Here is a 17,794-nt window from a genome sequence, read left to right on the forward strand (position 1 = left end):
GATGTCGAAATGTTTGCAAAATTTGTTCCGAGGGGAAAGGGTTAAGGTATACTGTGGTAGACTCAATTTAATTCGGAAATTGAACCTATGTTACCGATTGTCTATTCATAAAATGAATCGTCTATGCTCATAAAAATGTACATTATGTACAGATATATGTAAGATATATATCGTATGTATGACAATAAAAATATAATGACATATATATATATGTATATATTATATATTATATACATATTATTATATATATATATATATATATATATATATATATATATATATATATATATAATAATATATTCAGGGTGCTTAAGAGATTGTTATATTAAAAACGGTTGCCCTTATTACGTGATACATTAGCCGAGAATCTGCGATTTTCGGCATTAATTAATACATTCCTGAAGGCGTAAAAATCGTGCAATTTTCTTCATATAAACTAAATGCGTTCGGAAAAATTGTACGTTTTTTACGCATTAGAGCAAATGCATTGATAATTGCTGGAAACTGCAGACTCTAGACCCGTCGATTTTATCAGAGAAAGATTGTTCGACTAATTTTTAGGCCAGCCTCTCTCGAAGCGCTTCGCTTACGCGACGATCAATGAAATTTTTCAACTCGTTGCGATCGCGTGACGGTTTTTCATAGAATTCGCAATCATTCATTGTAATTCGTAGTTCATTTTCGTCGACAAAGCTGTAGGGTAAGTGTGGGTATTACTGCGGACGGCCCGAATACTGCGGTATTTTATAAAAGTAATAAAATCTAACGTATAACATCAAGATTATATTACAGGAGCTACGATTAGTCGAGCCTTTTTATATTATTATTATTATTATTATTATTATTATTATTATTATTATTATTATTATTATTATTATTATTATTAGTCGGCTCGTTTTTGTAATTATCGACAATCGGTAACTATAAAAATGAGTCGCGAGGATCGAACAATCGTATCTGCTCTCCCTAAATTGTCCATCTTTTGTGGACAATCTGCGCGTCAATTATAGAGAGACATTAGTCTGTATTAGCGTTCGAGCGAAGAGGAAAACGCGAAAGTTGCGTCGGAATCGTAATCGTTTTTCCGGGTCGCGTGTGTGCGCCCGGTGCTCGGAATCAAACCGGGAAGTGCGTCCCACGTGCTCGCCGATCCGTTTATGTAGATTTCCCCTTGAAACGGTGGTACTGGGTTCCCCGGACCCACAGTATCCTTCCTCGGCTGTCGTGGGAGTATGGTGTGCCGATCGATGAATTCCCGGGAGGTTCAGCTCGTCCGCGAGCACCGGAACCCAGAGACGAAAGGATTCGGCAAGGCCGTCGGGATCAACGTAAAATGAGGAGAGAGAGAGAGAGAGAGAGAGAGAGAGAGAGAGAAATAGAGAGAAAGAGAAATAGAGAGAGAGAGAGAAATAGAGAGAGAGAGAGAGAAATAGAGAGAAAGAGAAATAGAGAGAGAGAGAGAGAAATAGAGAGAGAGAGAGAGAGAGAAATAGAGAGAGAGAGAGAGAGAGAAATAGAGAGAAAGAAAAATAGAGAGAGGGAGAGAGAGAGAGAGAGAGAGAAATAGAGAGAAAGAAAAATAGAGAGAGGGAGAGAGAAATAGAGAGAGAGAGAGAGAGAGAGAGAGAGAGAGAGAAATAGAGAGAAAGAGAGAGAGAGAAATAGAGAGAGAGAGAGAGAGAGAGAGAGAGAGGGAGAGGGAAATAGTGAGAAAGAGAGAGAGAGGGGGAAATAGAGGGAAATAGAGAGAAAGAGAGAGAGAGGGAAATAGAGAGAAAGAGAGAGAGAGGGAAATAGAGAGAAAGAGAGAGAGAGGGAAATAGAGAGAAAGAGAGAGAGAGAGAATCTGATTTACGGGCAGACGAAACACACGACGTAGGTCGGCGGCTAACGGTCGCGGAAATATGGCCGAAGTTCGGTCCGGAAGTGGTTGCTTTTCTCTCAACGCGAATACCGAATAACATTGAATTCGTTTCACGGTCTCATGCGCTTTCGTGGCACCGTCGACGACGACGGTCCCTGTCCAGAAATGTAGTTCGAATTGAACGTCTTCCAAGGTCCGCCGACGCTTTTTAACGCGCGCTCGCTCGCTGGCCGCTCGTAACGATTTGACACGTTTCCGAAAAAAGTGGTACAGTCGCCCGACAAAGTGTACACGTTCGTACAGCCTGCAAAGCTTTCTATAACGAAGCTTTTTATAATCGGGCCAATCGATCGGAATTTTATTTCAGACCGGCTTGGCTCGCTCGGCGACGAGTTACATAGATTTTTGCAAAAATGTCTATCGATCGGGACGATGACGAAATTACTTTTATTTCTTATTAAAATTTAGTAAAACATTTTCGCTGGTACCTCGCGAACGATGCCGCGAATTGCAGAAGTCGTTAAGGAGAAGGTTATTTTGAACGACCTCGGGAACCCCTAATTTTTCGATAGTAACGTAAGTTTGGGACACTCTGTACATTCTGGTCACTGTATCGTATTGTCATAATAATCTCGATTTAAAGAAAGTCAAATTCCCTCGAATAATGTGAGGAAAGAACGGCTGTGATTTTATTACCGATTCTGCAGATCAGGAATCATCCCTTTCCAGGTGACAACAATAATTATGTGACACCTTGTACAGTAATGTCTCCCTAATTGACGCTCAGGTTGTACATAAAAATGGACAATTTGGGAAGAGAAGCTACGATTAGTCGAGCCTTGCTTCTTGTTTTCAGAATTGTTGACAATTCGTGACTATAAAAATGAACCGCAAGGATCGAATATAATCGTAACACCTCTTCCTAAATTGTCCATTTTTGTGGACAATCTTAGCGTCAATTAGGGAGACATTACTGTATTTCGAACACGTAACTTTATACAGTAAATTCTCCCTAATTGGCGCTCAGCTTGTACACAGAAATGAAACAATTTTGGAAGAGAAGCTACGATTAGTCGAGTCTTGCGACTCGTTTTTATAGTTACCGATTGTCAACGATTATAAAAACATAGTGCAAACTGTATTGAAAAAATTGTCCAAATTTCCCTTTGGGGAATTAGGGAGAAATTACTATACGGTCTGACAAAAACAAATGACTTCAGCACTTGTTCTAATTAGATTTCCAGATTCAGGACATCGATTTTTAGACTTTTCTCGACAAAATTCACTGCAATATACGGTAATGTCTCCCTAACTGACGCTCAGATCGTGCACAAAAATGGACAATTCGAGAAGAGGAGATACGATTGTTCGAGCCTTGCGGCTCGTTTTTATACTTCTTGACAATTCGTGACTATAAAAATGAACCGCAAGGCTCGAATACAATCGTATCTCCTCTTCCTAAATTGTCCATTTTTGTGGACAATCTTAGCGTCAATTAGGGAGACATTACTGTATTTCGAACACGTAACTTTATACAGTAAATTCTCCCTAATTGGCGCTCAGCTTGTACACAGAAATGAAACAATTTTGAAAGAGAAGCTACGATTAGTCGAGCCTTGCGGCTCGTTTTTATAGTTGTTGACAATCGGTAACTGTTGTAAATACTGCGGTATTTTATAAAAGTAATCAAATCTAACATATAACATCAAGGTTATATTACAGGAGCTACGATTAGTCGAGTCTTGCGGCTCGTTTTTATTAACAATTCGTGACTATAAAAACAAACCGCAAGACTCGAACAATCGTATCTCCTCTCCCTAAATTGTCCATTTTCGTGCACAATCTGAGCGTCAATTACAGAGACATTACAGTATACCGTAGGACCGATGTTCGATCACCGTGCGATACGCGAAAGTGGTCCACCCATTTTGTAGCAACCTGTTGTTAAATCCAAAGATTCCGGCGACAAGTGTCGGGATCAGGACGAGGGGAAACGGGACAGGGCGGATACAATGGAGTCGAAAGGGGTTGCGCGGAAATGCGTTGTAAAGCTGGATGGATAAGCTTGATTTTAACAAGGTCGAGGGGATTTCGTTCGGTGACGCATTTTCGCATTCGTATTTAGGTCTGGGTCATGGGGTGGGGTGTGTTCGATAACACGGAGCCCCGGTACAAATAGCGACAGGGTGGTGGTGGTGGTGGTGGTTCCCTTGTTTGTTGTTTGCCGTCCCGTTCCTAGCATTGCAACATTCTTCGATCGCGACTCCTCCGCACGCGTTATTCCGTTTTATCGGAGCTTTTCCGTTTCTCGGATAGAATCGGATCCTCCTCGCGGCGCGTACGCTCTCCGTGGCTCGTGCAACGTTTAATAGTATCGCTTGCGATCGTTCGAATGAATTTCAACGATCCGTTATTGGGGACGGAAAATTTATCGCGGCCACCATAGACTGTGATCTGATGCCAAGTAAAAGAATTCGAACTTTCTTGCGATTTATGCTGATCGTAGACATCGAGGGCTTTTTATGCATTTGTGAGAAAAGTGAGTGGATAATACAAAATAGCGAATGCTGGGCATGAATTTAATAGTATTAATAATATTTTATTGATATATATATATATATATATATATATATATTTATTTATTTATTTATTTATTTATTTATTTATTTATTTATTTATTTATTTATTTATTTATTTATTTATATTATGTATATATATTCATTATATATATTATATATATTATTATTTTATTATATTATATATACCATTATTTTATTATATTGTATATATTTATAATTGGGCCAAGCGGTCCAAATTTTTGGGGGACGTTACAGTGATTAGTTTACTTTGTTAGTTACAAAACGTTTATTACGCGAATATAAAATTAACGAATTTCTATTGTTAGGTTATGTCAAGGTTATTATTTGGTTATATCATAATTATTAAACAGTGAATATAATATCACAATAAAATATACAGTAATTATTGCGCGAATAAAAATTAACAAATTTCTATTGTTAGGTTATGTCAAGGTTATTATTTGGTTATATCATAATTATTAAACAGAGCATATAATATCACGATAAAATATACAGTAATTATTACGCGAATATAAAATTAACGAATTTCTATTATTAGGTTATGTCAAGGTTATTATTTGGTTATATCATAATTATTAAATAGAGCATATAATATCACGATAAAATATACAGTAATTATTACGCGAATAAAAATTAACGAATTTCTATTGTTAGGTTATGTCAAGGTTATTATTTGGTTATATCATAATTATTAAACAGAGCATATAATATCACAATAAAATCTACAGTAATTATTACGCGAACAAAAATTAACGAATTTCTATTATCAGGTTTCGCGTTACAAAAGAAATTGTTAATAACGTCGCGTCAACGTGCGCGAAGTTCAAACTATAAGAAATTCTTCTTCGACCTTCGCGCACCCGTCCCTCGTCAATAATTTGCGCTTAATTAGCGCGTGCAGGATAGTAATCTCGGGTTAATATAATGCCTTCCCATAATTAATTTTAATTCTCTCTCAATGCCGTCGAGCGTGCCTTCGTAGTAATTAATTCGATTAATACGTAATAATACGTAAGACGTTCGAGAAAGCTTCGACGCGATATTCCGCCCTGGTATGTTCGAAAAAGAATGAAGCAACCGTTCGTAAATAAATAGTATTGTGTACAGAGGCTAGAGACGGCAGACAAACATTGAGTCACGTTCGTGAAGGCGTATCAGAGTTTAGATAACGTTAGAAACATTGCATATCTCTCGATGATTACCTAGAGACGCAAAATTCTTTTTTTTTTTCTTATAAAATACCGCGTATATTCAGTAGACCTTGTTTTTTTTTTTAAACGACGATCGAAAAGAGACAACGAGATTTATTCTTACAAAGCGATTTGAAAAATTATATATTATCATATATTATATAATTATATTAATTATTATATATATTATTATTATGTATATAATTATTATATACATTATTATTATTATATATTATTATTATATATATAATTATTATGTATATTATTATTATTATTATTATATATATATTATTATATATGTAATTATTGTATGTATTATTATAATATTATATAATATATAAAATTATATAATATCACTCGATCGACTCGACTCAGAGCTAATAAAATGAGCCAGCTGGGTGAATTTTAAGCGATTTCATGTTCTAATGATTGATCCTAGACCTCGACCCATATAGTCGCATTATAAATAAACACCCCTTAACGCGATGCCGCAGGAAATCATGTGGAAACGCGTTTTAAACTTGCACCGCGCCGCGAAAGCTTCGCCGATCATTTAAAATAACTTTTTAACGCGAACAATGATGGACGACGATTCGTTTGATTTTTTATCGTTAACATCTTGCGCTATTCTTACGCTAACGACGTGACAAATTTTTAGCGTTTCTATTCGATGTACGATAACATTTGTTCGGTTTTTGCTTTCGATCGCGGCTTTCGGGGAACGTCGGACACGATAATGTTGCTTAAATAAATGATTTTCCCGAACGAATGGAAAATCTACGAAAGCGGTAATATAAATAAAACCTTTCCACCGAAATTACGCCGACACTTCTGCGACCATGCTACCTATAATAATCCCGATAACGGGCATTATCGATTAACCGTGTGCAAGCTCCAGGTGCGTTTGTTAGTAAAGCGGAATAATTGATAAATGTAGCGGCGGCCGGAATTCTGATCGAGCCCCGGCAACATGATTTACGCGCCCCTATTTTCGGAACACTTTCATTTGCCGCCGGTTTTTCAATCTCGCTAAAAAGTTGCACGCTCGAGCGTGTGCATATACGCGTGTACACGTTCGTTGTCGCGCAGCAAAATGTTTACAGAATTGTTCGCTCGACGCGCAAACAACGAATCGTTAAACGATTCGAAAAAATCATTTCGAACGAGGAGATTTAGGGGAATTCGTCGATAGGGGGGAATCGAATGTTCCATTCGGTCTCTTAATTAGCACCGTGTATAATCGTAGAACAAGTCTCGTTCGGTCGCCCCGAGCAGTGTTTACAAAGAAGACAATAGAGACGGCTGCGAATCGATATTTGCGACCCCAATTAATTCGGAGAAGCTTAACCTTTTAGGCACGACGCGCCACTATAGTGGCTTTCGCGGATTTCATCTCTCTGGACGACGCGCCGCTATAGTGGCTTGCTCTAGTAGCTCACTCGCTCATCGTTTGAACCAAATAATCGTCTTCATATGCATTGTTTCACACTTCTTTTGTCTTCGCATCGATTTACAACAGTCCACAGGGCGTCCCAAAAATGTCTCGCAATCCGGAAATGGCGGGTTCCTCGGATCATTTGAAGCAACTTCTTCCTTTACAAAAATGTTCTCCGAGGCACCGTTAACGAGTTATCAACGAAAAACAGTGACCAATAAGAATCGAGTACGGCTGACGCGAGGCGGCCCAGCCAACCAGCGCACGAAGCCCAGTTCCGCTCATTGGCTCGATCGCCTCGCGCCAGCCGAGCTCGCCTCTCATTGGTCACTGTTTTTCGTTAATAACTCGTTAACGGTGCCTCGGAGAACATTTTTGTAAAGGAAAAAGTTGCTTCAAATGGCCTGAGGAACCCGCCACTTTCGGATTGCGAGACATTTTTGGGATACCCTGTATATACAGTATCAGAGTCTGTACAGTACATATCAGACTCTGCCGTCCAGGGAATAGCCTCGCGCAGAATTCAGCCGTACCTAAAAGGTTAATGTCGTCGATAGCTTTCGCGTGCCTCTTCAATTTCTTTAATAACCTCTACACTTCCCTCTCCCTGTTTTGTGTTGCCATTTACGAAATTACATTCGAACGCGCGTCGTTTCTTCGCGCGAGCGGATTCCGCGGACAAAAACCGTCGCCGTTTTCTTGGCTCGCGTCGTCGTGTATCGAGAGGTCTCGCGCGCGATCTTCGCGAGCTTCCGAAACGAGAAACGTTTTACGTCCACGGTGAACTTTCGCGCGCGCGCGCGACGTTTTTACGACGAGAACCGTTCGAACGAAAAGCGAAGCTCGCCTGGCCTAATTACGAGTTACCGTCTCTCGAGATCAATGGGGAAAATATTTTGATAAGAGTCGAGATATCGAGAAGATTATTTTTTCAACGATCGAAACGTTACCTCGAACGCGCTGTCGGAAATCCGAGGATAATTGAATTCTTTACAACGTTAGTTTTGTCATTTTTACAAAATAATTGTACATCGCGTCCGAACGAGATCAAGAAAAATATTGTAAAGTCGAGAGGATGAAAAAAATGTTATCTTTGAAACTCCTTCAGGATTACCGTAATACTTTAATCTTCTACAGTATCTTTCAGTTTTTACAAACGAGCTTTTCATAATCCCGGTAAATCTGAAATAATATAATCAAGAGCATCAAATATTATTATCATTAATATTATTAATTATATTATAAATATTATTATCATTAATAATATTATTAATTATATATTATAATAAATATATATATATATATATATATATATATATATAATAATAATAATAATAATAATAATAAAAATATATTATAATAAATACATATATAATAATAATAATATTATAATAAATAATTATTATTAACTGTTCTTCAGGCACATCAGCCTGTAAGAATTTTCCAAGATATTTTCAACTGTTACAATATTAGATGCAACCAGTTATGGGAGCATCGAATATTGTTACCTTAATGATGACGTCATAGAGCCATCTCGTGGATGGCACAAGAACATTAATCATTATTTAATCCTGCGTGCCGTTGTACATTTGTTGAAAACATCCTGCAGTTTCAGAAATATCGTTGAGGAAGTAGTACAATCAAGAGAATCAAGCAATACTATTATATCTTAAAATGACGTGGGAACATTAATCACTGAACTGCGGAATTCTATGCAGAATGAAAATGTTCTCCATGGAGTGCAAGAAGCAGTGTTCCCTGATTTTCGATCAATTTTAAAGCACTGCAAACGATACGTCGACATTCTGGAATTTGTTCAAACTTTTTGCTGTTTGAAATCCGACCGTTTGGTTTTCGTCGTGAATTCATAAAATCCACAGTATATATTTATTTAATATTAATAATAATAATAATAATAATAATCCACAGTGTATATTAATTTAATATTAATAATAATAATAATAATAATAATAATAATAATAATCCACAGTGTATATTTATTTAATATTAATAATAATAATATTATTATTATTAAATAAATATACACTGTGGATTTTATGAATTCACGACGAAAACCAAACGATTTATATAAATACGGTTTATTAAAATATTTAATAAATATTCATTGAATCCTCCGTGTCGTCGGTTCATTTTTTTTCAAAACAAACATTTTGCAGTTTTAGATCATCTCGGTGTCGTAATCGGGATTTTAATTAAGTGTGCGCGTCCCAAGCGATTCGCAATTACAGTCGGTATTAAAGAATGATTTCACAAAAGCGCGCACGCGAAATAAAACTGACATCATGGATAAAAACGTTGCTAATCAAGACAAAAGGCACGATAGAAATATGACGATTAATTTATCCGGAAATTTCCAATGAAAGGAACTTTGCAATTCCTACGATTCCAGAATGCAAATTGTGGAACCGGGCATTTTTCTACCGGAGCCCGGGTCTACTTGGACCCACGACACAAAAATCGTTACCTAAATACCCAGTTTTTATCGATTAATTGAAATCTCCGCACGTATCGTCGAGGTTTAAAGGAGAACAAATGTTCTTGGAGGAAGTGTGTTAAAAACTGTACTGAAAAAATTGTCCAAATTTTCTTTTGGGGAAGTAGGGAGAAATTTTTATACGGTCTGACAAAAACAAATTACTTCAGCACCTGTTCTAATTAGATTCCCAGATTCAGGACATCGATTTTTAGACTTTTCTCGACAAAATCCACCGCAATGTACGATAATGTCTCCCTAACTGACGCTCAGATCGTGCACAAAAATGGACAATTCGAGAAGAGGAGATACGATTGTTCGAGCATTGCGGCTCGTTTTTATAGTTCTTGACAATTCGTGACTATAAAAACGAACCGCAAGGATCGAATATAATCGTATCCCCTCTTCCTAAATTGTCCATTTTTGTGGACAATCTGAGCGTCAATTAGAGAGACATTACTGTATTTCGAACACGTAACTTTATACAGTAAATTCTCCCTAATTGGCGCTCAGCTTGTACACAGAAATGAAACAATTTTAGAAGAGAAGATACGATTACGCGAGCCTTGCGACTCGTTTTTATAGTTACCGATTGTCAACGACTATAAAAACATAGTGCAAACTGTATTGAAAAAATTGTACAAATTTTCTTTTGGGGAATTAGGGAGAAATTACTATACGGTCTGACAAAAACAAATGACTTCAGCACTTGTTCTAATTAGATTCCCAGATTCAGGACATCGATTTTTAGACTTTTCTCGACAAAATCCACCGCGATGTACGATAATGTCTCCCTAACTGACGCTCAGATCGTGCACAAAAATGGACAATTCGAGAAGAGGAGATACGATTGTTCGAGCCTTGCGACTCGTTTTTATACTTCTTGACAATTCGTGACTATGAAAACGAACCGCAAGGCTCGAACAATCGTATCTCCTCTCCCTAAATTGTCCATTTTCGTGCACAATCTTAGCGTCAATTAGAGAGACATCACTGTACACTGAAAAGAAAAAAAAATATAGAAACCCCCGAAGGAAAAGTTGAACCAAAAAACTTGTTCAAATAAACAGATAGACAGATAAACGATTCCGAAGCTTGCACAACCACATTTTTCCTCCCGAAAAAAAAATCCGCTACCATCAATTAACATCCCGCCACTGATGTACTCTCGAAAGGTGTGAAATATCGTCTACCTCGCTTCGCCGTTCGAGATCGAGACAAGATTGCGCAACGTGTACGCCCAGAAACCGCTAAAATCGGGCGAGAAGCAACTGGTGTTACCTTGAAGACGCCACCGGCGCGTCAGTAACGTCGTAAAAGGAGGAATTGGCCAGGCGCGAGCCCCTGGCTGGTAGATCGCCAGCTCCGCACGAGCGTGTCGACTGTTGCGGCCGCGTTTTCCGGGCCCGTTTGCAACCCTAACCGCGTACAAAATCCGCCTAGGATCTCCCCCCTTGCACCCCGCTCTCTCTCCCCGTGATCTCACTGTCTCTCGCTCCGCGAAATATCGTCGCTCGATCTTCGACGGCTAAGGTCGAGTGGGGTCGGTAGCTCTAAGCGAAGCTCTAAGCGAAGCTCTAATCGATCGCGAAGATCGACTCGTGTGGGCATCGATCGCGAAAACAAGAGGCGGTGCCGGCGGATTCTCGCGGCGAAACTTTTTTCTTGGCAAGATCCCTGGATTTCGTGTGGAGTTATTCTTGGCACGATCGTCCATGACGATGACGAGCGGCGTCGACGAGGTGGTGGCCGCAGACTGAAGGAAGACAGTAAAGCAGTCCGAGACGGTTATTCGGTTCGCCAGCGACAAAGTCGAGGGAGCGCCGAGTTCGCGCGGCGTCGCGGTCAAAGGTCGGCGATCGTGCACCGTCCTCGTCCTCGTCGTCGGAGAGTCCCGGGATATCGTTCCTTCGGCAGGACACGATGACCGGAGCTCGCTGGACCGCGGATCTCCCCTCGGAACCGATCCGATCCGTCGAACTGTCGTCCGTCTTCGCGGCAGAAGTTGTGCGGAGATAGCATTTCCGAGCGGACACACCGGGTCTGCCGTCCGCGATATGGTATCCGGGAATCTCGGTGGTCGGTGCGTCGATGTCGCGAAAACGTGCCAGCATTCTAACGCGCCACTTCGCTGTTGATTGTTTACGCGCGACTTCGCCGAGTTGTGCGCGCACCTGTGTGCCGATCGTGGGATACAAGGGAATTCCGTGAATCGTTCGTGTGTGTGTGTGTGTGCTCTCTGGTGAACGCGGGGGAGTCACGGCGCGAGTTTCTTCGCGGTTCTCGTCGGAGAGCTCGAAGCGAGCTCGGTGCGCCGATTTTACGTGCCGTATGAATTTTTACGTTTTCTGGAAGCTGCGCGGTTTTCTTTGTCGTGAGTTGATTTGGAACAATTTGTTCGATGAAGCGTCGGTTACGCACAGTACGAATTTTTACGATTTCTAGAAGCTGCGCGGTTTTCTTTGTCGTGAACTATTTTTTGGAACAATTTGTTCAATGATGCGTCGGTTATGCACAGTACGAATTTTTACGATTTCTAGAAGCTGCACGGTTTTCTTTGTCGTGAGTTGATTTGCAACAATTTGTTCGATGAAGCGTCGGTTACGCACAATACGAATTTTTACGATTTCTAGAAGCTGCGCGGTTTTCTTTGTCGTGAACTATTTTTTGGAACAATTTGTTCAATGATGCGTCGGTTATGCACAGTACGAATTTTTACGATTTCTAGAAGCTGCGCGGTTTTCTTTGCCGTGAACTATTTTTTGAACAATTTCTTCAATGATACGTCGATTACGCACAATACGAATTTTTACGATTTCTAGAAGCTGCGCGGTTTTCTTTGTCGTGAACTATTTTTTGAACAATTTCTTCAATGATGCGTCGGTTACGCACAGTACGAATTTTTACGATTTCTAGAAGCTGCGCGGTTTTCTTGAACTGTTTTGGGGGAACAACTTGTTCGATCAAGCGTCGGCTAATTAGAGAATCGTGTAAGAATTTCACGAATTTAATTAATTTCCTCGTATAATTTCACACTGTAAACGTTGTAGATTTGAGAAGAGATGGCGCGATCGGCTTTCAGTGTCCGGACGTTTTTTGATCGACGATTTTTATCGAACCTGAAATGCACCGTTATTCGACAATTCGGAGTTTCATTAATTAATATTATGTTCCAAATTTATTCTTGAAAATGCTCGCGAATGTTTCAAGGAAACATTTCGTGACGAAGAGGAGGATGTTCGCGAAAGAATTTCACAATCGTTTCGATGAAGAGATCTCGAAGCTTGCGTGCGATCAAAAGTTAAAGAAATTACCATACGTCAGGGCAGTGGACCAACTGTCAATTACCTGTCACATAGCTCACCTATTGGCAAGAAGCGTGCGTCTATTTATAAGTTATAGCTGGTTGATGCACGCGAAACATTCATCTCGCTAATTTCAATATTGTCACATAATGATACAAACAGTTTAATAAATTCTACCGTGCGCATAATTCACTGGGAATGAGTTCGTTCGCAATGAAAATCGTGCGAAACGAAATTAAAACGTCAGGTTTCACGCGATACGGAGTACGTGGCGGTGTATTACGTAGCGTTACGTTGAAAAAGAAGAAAAACGAAACATAAAAATCAATTCAATCGAACGAAAAACGATGCGAATTCGCTTCGATTCTCACGGCGTTGTCGAGTTTTATTTATTGGAAAAGAAATGAGTCGATGAGAATAAAAATCGGTGCGTCGGAAGCAGTTTCGAAACGTGTAGAATATTAACAAATTCGAACGTTAATTGTACGGTGATAAGGAACTAATTTGAGAGTTTTATTTATTCAAAAAGAAATGAGACGATAAGAATAAAAATCGGTGCGTCGAAAGCAGTTTCGAAACGTGTAGAATATTAACAAATACGAACGTTAATTGTACGGTGATAACGAACTAATTTGAGAGTTTTATTTACTAGAAAAGAAATGAGAGGATAAGAATAAAAATCGGTGCGTTATTAACAAATTTGAACGTTAATTGTACGGTGATAACGAACTAATTTGAGATTCATGCGATCACACGGCGACTATGATGCTCGCGAATTGACACAATTGGAACGAAGCTAAACGCCGGGGATTCGACGCCACGAAAATCCACGCGTTTCGTGGATTTAGCAAGCCAACAGGGGACTCTTTGTCAACGAAGACAGTTGATTTACAGGGCTTATAATATTGGACATTTGCCGCGAATCAATTAACGTATCATCGGAATCGTGGAGAGACGACTATCCTTGGACGCGATAAACAGTGTGTCAAGTTCTATCTTGGAACCGTCCGCGAAACTCTGTTCGCTAGACTGAAATTTACCCCTGAATCGAATTCTTTGATCTGGTTCCATTATGAAACAAACGGGAATAGAAAAGATTATTTTCAGCGTCGCTCGATCTAGATAGTAATTAACTCGAAACGTTCGGGCAAATATAATGCGTTGGATATCGAGTCGTGGAAACAAACGGAAACGTTCGATTCCGGAATTAATTAGATTGCAGTGGGATAAAGGTCTCGTTAAATTTAACCAAACCTTTTCTATATCGAGTTCCATGTAATTGCGTGTGCTGTTAACGCGTCAATATTCCATTCGCAATGTCCCGTAATTACGTTAACACCTGGAAAGGAGTGATTCCTAAGGTCATTTCGAGTAACTTTTTCCTTAGCGAAAATGCAATCCGCTGCTTTGTTTACGAGTTATTAACGAAAAACACTGACCAATGAGAGGCAAGTCGGCTGGCGCGTGGCGACCGAGCCAACGAGCGGTCGGAGCCCAGTTCCGCTGATTGGCTCGGGAGCCTAGCGCTAGGCGAGCCGCCTCTCATTGGCTCGGCAGTCTAGCGCTAGGCGAGCCGCCTCTCATTGGTCAGCGTTTTTAGTTAATAACTCGTAAACGAAGCCACGGACTGCATTTTCGCTCAGGAAAAAGTTACTTCAAATCACCTCAGGAATCGCCCACTTCCAGGTGTTAATATAATTGTGGGACGCCCTGTATAAAGTTTCATTCATATTTAAGGTACAATATAACAAAGCTCGTGGACTTATAAACGTATAAAGCATATCTGAAAATATTATCAAGCACGACAAAGTAATGATATAAATGGCCTTGCTTTTTTACTTTCCAAATGTAGAATCAGATAAAATTCTGAAATACGATCGAGTAATTACAATAAATTCTCCCCCACTGACTCTCAGATTGTACACAAAAATGGACAATTTGGGAGAAGGAGATACGATTATTCGATCCTTGCAGCTCGTTTTCATAGTTATTGACAATCGGTAACTATATAAACTAGTATTATAAATAACATAAATATTATATTAATATATAACATAATATTATATTTATAATAACATAACATAATATAATAACATAATATTATATTTATAATAACATAACATAATATTATATTATAATTATAACATAAATATTATAACTAATAAATAATCGTATCTCCTGTTCCCAAAATATCAATTTTTGTGTACAATCCGAGCGTCAATTAGGAAGAATATAACCGTATTTCACTTCTACGCTAAATCTCTTAGCCAGTGGAGAAAATACTTCTTTCTCGGTCTCATCGTTCGTGAACTACGCGCGTCGCGTACACGAAAAACCACCACACGCGAACGGTTCTTGTTTTCTTAATTCGCTCTATACAGTATGCGAAATTACATTTCTCGAACCAGGTATACAAAACGATATAATCTCCTCTTCTCCCGTCGCGAGACCGAAATTGGAGAGCGTTTCTCGCGTCCTTCTCGGCTCATCTTTTAAATTGACCCATTTCAGCTTGTATTGTGCCGCGCGGATACACGCGTAATTGGAAAACTGATTACCAACTAGACCCAGCAGAAATCGATTCGTGACAGTTCTTTTTCTTCTTTTTTTTTTACGTATCCGCACTTTCTTAATTCTATTACGTGATTCGATTCCACTCGGAGGGAGAAGGTACCGTTTCGGGTTGGAAAGTAGGGAAACGTAATTTTCTCGTTCGAGGGGGACGAGTTCGCCCGACAGCTTCGACGTCCATTAGAATTCTCAAGCAAGCGAGGACTATCAAAGAACGCCTGTAATCTTTTTTTTTTCTCCGTTCTCATTAGCGTCGCAGTCGACGAATTTCCTATGAACCCGAGAGAACGCTGCGCGCCCACGTGTACCGAACGAAATACGCGAGAATATTTCACGATCTCAATACTTCTCGTCGATAAGTAAAAATAGGCCACGCATAATCGACGAATAAAGCGCTGCGATTTAAAATACTGCAATTGAAATGCTTTCAGTTTCGTGTAAAAGTCCACGCTTTACGTTCTCGAATCGATTCGGAGAGGTCTTGCACAATGTTGCGTCGCGGATCAATCGCCGAAATAAAGTCTATGGAACATTTATACTGTTGGGATTATGGAATGAAAAATGAATACGATTCTAATTCTTTTCTTAAAAAGACTTTATTTTATTCCTTTATTGAGAGAAGGTATATGGGCGAAAACGATCGAGCGACCAAACTCTACTGAGAGTCCGGTAAGAAAAAACGCTTCTTTTATACCCTTGTGGCGGCTACCTCCAGACCCGCCAGCAGAGGGCTCCTCTTCCCGCTAGTAGCCGATCCGCCTCGATCCCTATATATACACCGAGACTTCGTCCTACCCTTACGTCTAAGGCAAGAGCCCGCTAGGATAACCTTACTGATGAGTCCTCTAGCGGGCCCCGGACGAAACGTCTCCCCACTCCTTTCCTTTTTCACGACTTTCGAACTACCGCCAAACCCTTCTTGGGTTCGTCTTATCCACCAATCAGAGACGTTTATTTGTCGCGTTTCACATTGTATACGTGACGCTGGGATCCCCAAACAGTCAGGGCACGATGTGTATCTAATGGTACCGGTGATGATGTATCGCGGTATCTATTATATACAGTTTACATCACCGTCGTTGCCCGCTGACGGAACCGGCGAAAATGTAAACCGATATCTTAGTATCTTAGTACTAAGTAAACTATAGATTAATTTTTGTTCGAGGCTAAAATATCCTTTTTTTTCAACATATACGAACGTTGAATGCTGGGAAACGGTGGTTGTTTTTTTTTTTTTTAAATACGCGGCAGAAGACGGCCGAATTCCGCGAAGAATCGTCGTTGCCCGTAACGACGAAGAAGGTGATCGAAGAGCGCGCGTTCTTTTCTCGCGACGATCACTCGGGACTGTGTGAGCCGAGCTGCTAGTGAGGCAAAATCAATCACAAAGTTCGAGGCGATGTCATCGTGGAAAGGATGGACAATTTGGCCAAAAGTCCGGCTACGAGTAATAATAACAGTGCGAGATAATGTTGGCCCTGCACTATTATTCGAACTGTAAGGCAGTTCGCGCCACGTTGAGCCGAGTTTCGTCCGCTTGGTGGAGCCAGGACGACGAGCCTATTTACTCGAAGGATCTCATCAAGGAATTCGAGGTGGAGAATCCGCCGCTCGAGGCCGAGCTCGCTTGGATCCTTAAAAAAGGTACTTCGGGGACCGAGTTCGCGAAACAAGCGACGCCCGCGAGATCCCACGCTCTCGCGTCGATCGAAACGTTTACGAATTCGAGTCCGGCTGAAATTCGCATCGTCGACGAAACCGGATGTCCTTGAACCTTCTATATGAACGAATCCTTTTGACGATTCCGTGGCAAGCATGGCCAGAGAGAGAGAGAGGTCCATCCGAGCTCGCGTACATTTTGCAACCTGTTTCCTCATGATCGATATACTGTTCTCTCTTACTGGAACTAAAATCGAGACAGTGATTTCAGACTCGTTGCTAGAAAATTAGATTTTTCAAAGGATTAAACCTTTGCACTCGAACGGCGAGTCTGAGGCGCCGCTAAGTATAATATTGAGGCACCTGCTATATAATATTTATAGCTAATATAAATAAATAATATAAAAAATATATTATTTATTTATAATATAAATATAAATCTAATAATATAAAAAATAGCCAAATATATATATATTTGGCTATTTTTTAGCTAAAAATTGCTACATAATATTTATATATATAATTAAATATATATACCTAATTATATATTTAATAGCTAATAAAATACATATATTTGGCTATTTTTTTAGCTAAAAATTGCTACAAATATTAGCTATTAAATATATAATTAGCTATATATATTTAATAAATTTGTTTATATTCAAAGAATCTACGT

At 39.6% G+C, this 17,794-nt stretch overlaps 1 protein-coding gene and 1 long non-coding RNA gene across 4 annotated transcripts in view; both read left to right on the forward strand.

The window, feature by feature from the left end:
• SNF4Agamma (SNF4/AMP-activated protein kinase gamma subunit) overlaps nucleotides 1-17,794 on the forward strand; it is a 260,410-nt gene that overhangs the window by 232,560 nt on the left and 10,056 nt on the right. The window lies entirely within an intron of this gene.
• Nucleotides 9,147-16,025, forward strand: LOC117219012 (uncharacterized). The gene is made up of 2 exons (XR_004489929.2): nucleotides 9,147-11,957; nucleotides 15,891-16,025. It is a non-coding gene; the product is annotated as an uncharacterized LOC117219012 (long non-coding RNA).

Source organism: Megalopta genalis, chromosome 4 (genome assembly GCF_051020955.1).
Source record: "Megalopta genalis isolate 19385.01 chromosome 4, iyMegGena1_principal, whole genome shotgun sequence".
Classification (NCBI taxonomy): domain Eukaryota; kingdom Metazoa; phylum Arthropoda; class Insecta; order Hymenoptera; family Halictidae; genus Megalopta; species Megalopta genalis.